Source organism: Pinus tabuliformis, chromosome 1_2 (assembly GCF_031772625.1).
Source record: "Pinus tabuliformis cultivar Carrire ecotype Pingquan chromosome 1_2, CPIR1, whole genome shotgun sequence".
In the NCBI taxonomy this organism is placed as follows: Eukaryota; Viridiplantae; Streptophyta; class Pinopsida; order Pinales; family Pinaceae; genus Pinus; species Pinus tabuliformis.
Genome location: NC_142298.1, coordinates 599,890,687 through 599,896,972, shown reverse-complemented (window position 1 = coordinate 599,896,972; position 6,286 = coordinate 599,890,687).

Genomic DNA, 6,286 nt, shown 5'->3' with positions numbered 1-6,286 from the left:
GTTTCTCAAATGCCACCTACTCCTTTGAGTTCACATTTGGATGAGGAAGAGAATTAGGAAACACCAATCCCCTATCCCTTCTTCCATGGAACTAATTTCTAAATTTAGAAAGGCATTCATTATCACCAATGATGGCATAACCTCCTTCACTCACCTATATAAAGATCACTCATCTAAGAGATCAAGGGCTGGAAAATATTGAGTTATAGGGAGATGTTGTTGTTATGAGACCAGAGTTGACTACAAAGTGTTATATAGTGTTGAAGTGTCTTACTTGTCCTAAGGTGAAGAGGGATTGAATTGGAAGAGTGTCACTAGATCGAGCACATATGGGTTGTAGTTCTTCCTCTTATCAATAAAGTCTTCAAAACTTTTTCCTTATGCTTGTGTTATATGTTGACACTTTCATATGTATATCATGTTCTCGATTCCATGATATTTATAAGCAATAGATCATTATCATTTTCCTTGATGGGTTTTTGTCTCTGTGTTTGTGCAGATACTTTTCAAGCGGCTTAAGTATGGAAAGGAGTGGCAAGATCGGTCAAGGGAGACAAGGAGATAACGAAAACTACAAGTAGGTTTCTCTTCTCTCTTGTTTTATCTTTGATTATAGGAAAGGTATATATTTATTTTTCTGTTGTTTCTAGGCCTGCTACTAAGTCTAGAGGGTTAGGCATTTGTCCAAGAACACTAAATATTCCTAAAACAGTCTTCAATGTATTGTCTATTGTAAAACTAAAGAGCCTATTGTTACACTAAAAAATGTCACCTTGACTACTTACAGTTAGTATGGCTCAAATCAACAGTCATGCTACCCTCTTAGGCAAGTCTCATGCCTCTATTATCCATCTCAAACTCAAAGAAGAGAGAAAGTCTTGTAAAAATCATGTTTATCTCTGGGGTCGCAGGTTCTCTCTAGCCTTACCTGCGGGGACGCTGACCATGTTCACAAAATCTGCGTCCATGGACGCTCTGTATGTTAAGGGACAGGTGCGTCCCTCTGTAAAAGGCAAAATGCGCGAGTTTTATCTTGAAAAAGTTACTTGTGGTTACTTCTAGAACATTCTAGAGGTCGGTTTGATGAAATGGATGCGCCTCCAGTTGGTTCATGTATCTCTATTAAGGGGGAACTTATCCCATCAATAAGGGAGCTATCCCACCCATAGAGGGGGATGATCCCATTGATAGTGGACCTGAATAACCTCTTTACAGCACTATAAATAAAGGCATTGAGCCAGAAGGAGGAGAGGTTGGAGCTATACATTTTCTTTGGGTAAATGCTGCAGGATTTAGGTCTTCCATTAGAGCCTTTGTGAGGAGAGATTGTCTTCACTTGATTCTACTTGGGAGAGGGTGAGCTTTGTCAAAGTAGAGGAAAACCCTTGATGGACCCTGGGAGGAACTTGCACAACACCAAGGCCAGGTTGTAAGAGTTTCTTTGTTTCGTTATTAATACAAACTGGTTTATTTTTCTCAATAGCTTGTGTTAATGAGTTATTTCATGTGTTCCTTGGTCTGCATGTTGAATATATGTTTTATTATATGAAATGCAAGTGCTTGGTAATTGTTTGATTGTTTGTGGTTGCAGGAATTGACTTGAAGGAGGAGCTCATCCGGATCGTCAAGAACGGACTTCAACAACAGCGTTTTGGAATAAGGTAAGCCTAAACACTTGTAGTTTTCATGTTGTAAAAGGTGTATTTAGAGAAAGATCACTCCATTTTGTCTTGTTTGTCATTAGAATGTCTTAGACTTCTAGGAAGGTCAGTCGTGTCCGCACCCTTGACAGATTCCGTGTGACAAATTGGCGACTCCGCTGGGGAATCCATTAATGAGAGAGTCTTTTCCTTTATATGAACTTTGCTTTGAGAAAATCATTTTTATTTTCTGGTTTTTGACTGTGAGAATTAGTATTTGGGTGGCTTAGCTTTAGATTTAGTTGGCTTTAGTTTTTCTTCCTTTTTCCAGAAGGACGCAGTCTCTGTGTGCTGCACAGTGCGTCCTTGGACGCGCTGTTGTCGACTGCACAGTGCGGGGCCGCACCTGTGACAACGGGTGGCCTGCGTCTTCCTGTAAAAGTTAAGAAAATTCCATTTTTGCTTTAAATTACTTTTAGATTTTGTTTTTTCTTAGTGTTTTCTGCCCAGATCCTTTAGTACCCTGTCAAGAATTCTCACCTGAACTAGTTTTGTGAGCTTTGAGTGTTTTAGTGGTTTTCAACGAAGTTTAGACCTAGGGTTTGATTTTTGAAAGGCTTTGTAGTGACTTTGAGCTTAGAAAGTTGTCCAGCCTTAGATATCTCTGGTTAGTCAACCTTCTTAGAAGTTGAGCCTGTCGTAAAGTCTCCTTGTTTGAGCAACTTGTCATTTGAGTTGTTTTGGGTCAAATTTCGAATTGCTTGTTTTAAAGTATTGATTTCCATTTTACAAAAAGGACAAAAAGATTAGAATTTTGTTTTGACTAGTTTTTGGTTCTGCAATAAGCTAGTCCTTGATTTGATTGTGATCAAGTAAAACACCTTAGAAATAATCATTGTTAGTTTTGGCCTCGTTAAGATTGCTTAGAGTAAATTTGCTTTTAGTTTGCTTATGAGTGCATTTTCATAGATTTTAAGAGTTGTTAAGATTGATTTTTTGGTTATATTAGATTTATTTGCTTTATTAAAAGAAAAATACAAAAACATCTTCTTAAAAAGTCTTGTTTCAAGTAGCTTTTTGTTTTCAAAAGAAGAAAAGAGTTTTTTTCGTGCATGTAAAGAGAAGTTATGTTTTTATGCTTGGAAAAGAAAAACGAATTGTTTCTTTGATTGTCTTCAATTAAGAAGTTGCTTTTATAAAGATTGCATTCTCTCAACTTTTTAGTTAAGCAATTCATCGAAAAAGTAAAGTAGTGGATAAATCATTTTAGGTGCATTTTGTAGTGGTTTCGAGTCGAGTCAACACACCACTAGTTTCACTTCCATCACCTTTTGACTTAAGAAACAACCTTAAAAGTAACGCTTAAATTAAAATCAATCTAGTAATCTTTATTTTTCTAGGGCTCTGAAGCACCAACATAGCTTAGGCTAGGGTCTTGGAGTAGGTGAGTACTTAACTCTCCAAGACTACAAAACCAAACAGATAGTCTATCTTGAGTAGAACAAATCCAATTGTTTCAGTTACATTCTGGGAAAGCTCCTCTTAAAGGAGAAACACGAGCTCGTGTCCGAACCAGTGAGGGGATCATTCCTCCCTCGTTGGGAACGACGCCAGGCAGTACGTATTACAAACGGTAAACCTCGGATTAACCATTGTCGAGGAGCCAGGGGTCACTTATCGGTAAACCTTGGATTGTTGTCAAGGAGCCGGTAAGGGGATTGGAGCTTGCTACTCTGCCCTTGCGTGCTGTCGGAGTTTAGACTGTTCCCCCAGGTGTAATTGTTGTGATTGGTAACCTTAGTGGCCATAATATCTAGGATTCTACCCAAGGTGACGGTGGAGGGAAGGTCCCACTGTACCTGGAGCAGACGTCGGTTATACTCACTTGGATTTTCTGGGGGGTTCGCTTCACTTCGAGACGGTTAAAGTGGAGGAACTTGGTCCAGTCTATTCATTAAGCAGGTTGCCGGGGTAACTGTTCCACCCACTATTTCTGTACTGAATCCTGCGAGGTTGGGCCTAATCACCAACTAGCGCTTTTGGTCCGGAAGACTACTGTTTGTGTGTGGTTTGACGCTCTAGATTATTTAGGCGTGTGCTTCAAATTTGATTGGTTCTTTAGAAGACTTTAGGTGGTTTGATTTGAAATTTTTTACTTTGTTTTCGTGTGTTGTAGTTAAAATCTTTAATTGTGGCGGAATTACCGAGAAGGTCCCGTCGCATTGCGGGCCAGTCTCCTGAAGTTGTATCTGTGGCCGAATTGTTGAGAAGATCCCGTGAACTTAGGGGTTCACCTCCTCGAGACGACCCCAGTTATTTAGAGGGTTTAAAGGTCCTTGTAACTCCTAGTGGCAGTAGAGTAGGTTCACCTGAAGAAGGAGAATCTTCTTTGGTAGTCCATCCAGATTACCAAAGATTAGAAACAGGTTACAATCCCGAAGCTGTTACAGTTTCCGAGCTTGCTGGTAGTTTTTCATCTGCCAGTGAAACAGGCGAAGAACCTGAAATTTCAGAACCTGTTACTCCAACTCCTAGTGTTCCTGATTCACCAAGAATAGAAAGAATTATCACCGAAAATCTTCCTGTTGGATTAATTGCTATAGAAGAACTTGTTCCAGAGGAAGAAATAGGCGTTTCTGATTCTGAAGATCTAATTACCCTTGATCTAAGGGAGCGTGAATCCATCTTTTACAGTCCTCCTAGAAGTGAATCTTGGTACCTTGCATTAACCAATTTTTTAGACAACTCAGTAGGTTTTTCTACACCTCGTACTCCGGTTCCACCTAGAGGAATTCATTCTCCTGTAAATATGTCTGGTCAGTCATCTGTGTTTTCACAAAGTCCTGAATCATTTTTACATGGCGGTCCTTCTGTTCCTACTGGGTATCAATCACTTTCTGGTACCTTTGCGGGAGCATCTCCTCAACCCATTGATCATGGGTTATTAGTTGGAAACAGTGGTAATGTACCATTGAGTATAGGTGACGTTTATATGATGTCAGGTTCAACTCCCATTAACCAACCTCAAGGTGGCCAATTACCGCCTGGGGGGCAACCTTCGTTAATGCCTGGGGGGCAACCTCAAGGTACTTCATTTGTGACTGGGGGGCAACCTCAAGGGTATCAACCCCAAGGGTATCAACCCCAGCCTCAATATGTACCCCAAAGTCAACCTCAGTATCAGTATCAACCTCAAGGATGGCAACCTCAAGGATGGCAACCCCAAGGGTATCAACCCCAAGGGTATCAACCTCAAGGATACCAACCTCAAGGTCAAGGTCAACCCCAGTATTCGTATTTACCTCAAGGTTATCAACCTACGGGTCAATACCCTGGTCAAGGTTATCAACCACCTCAAGGGCAATCATATGGGACTGCACCTTACAGTTATCAACCCTATCCTCAATACGGCTATGGATCTCAGTATCCTCAACCTGTTACGAGTCAATACCCTGGAATGTTAACATGGGATCCGTCACAGGGTCAACAGATGTCGCAACCAAGTATACAGTCGGTACCTCAAGCAGGACAACCTGCAGTTCCTGGTCCACCCCAGCAACCGCAACCTGTCCAGTCAAGTGTTCAGACCCCTGTAACTTCTGTAGTTACTCAGCCGCCAATTGCACCTAGTACTCCACCTCACACGGCTGCAGCAACTACCGCTTCATCTACCATGCTTACTTCTGGAGTATCGGCAGCTCCGGTTTCTACTGTCCCTGTAACCGCTCCTCAGACATCTGTACCGTTGTCTGGACCCACGGTTCAAACCACAGTCCAGATGCCTGCAGGCCAACCTGGTACAAGTACGGTTGTTACTACTCAACCTCAATTTGTTCAACCTCCGTACCAGGGACAGTATCAACCTGGGCAAGCTGCCCAACAACCGGTTTACCAGTATCAACCGTATCCTGGGTACACTTATCAACCACCTCAGCAACCCCAGTACGGTCCGGTTAATCCTGGTTTTCCAGGAGGATATAATATCCCAAATGCGACTCCTGTTCCTAGTTATCCTGGATATCCTCCTCCTGGGGCTGGTATTGTGACTCAGAGTTTTAGAGATCCTAACCGGCAGTTACCGTTTATTGCGACTTTAGATTTACCCGACTTGACGCGCCTAACGAACGATCCAATTCAATATCTTCCGTTCTGGCCGCCAATGCCAAATAAGTTGCCCAGCGATATACCCAAGTTCGAAGGTAAGTCTGGAGAGGATCCGTCTAATCACGTGATGACTTACCACCTCTGGTGTGCATCAAATTCCATCTCAGATGATTCTATCCGCTTACGTCTTTTCCAGCGTACACTCATTGGTCTCGCAGCCAAGTGGTACATTGAGTTACCACGGGCTTCTTTTTACAACTTTAGCCAGTTAGCTACTTCATTCTTAACTCATTTTCAGTTACCAGTCAGATACGATAATGGTACAGAATTATTAACTTCGCTAAAACAATCGACATCCACGTACATTTCTGATCACATCCATGAGTGGAGACGTCGAAGAAGATTAGTGAAAGTTTTTATCCCGGACCAAATCTTAGCTGAATGGTTTGTCAAATCATTATTACCAAGAATTACTGAAGATGTAGCTAAGGCCGGAGTAGTTACTGAGGAGCAAGTCATTGCTCAGGCACAATACCTTGACT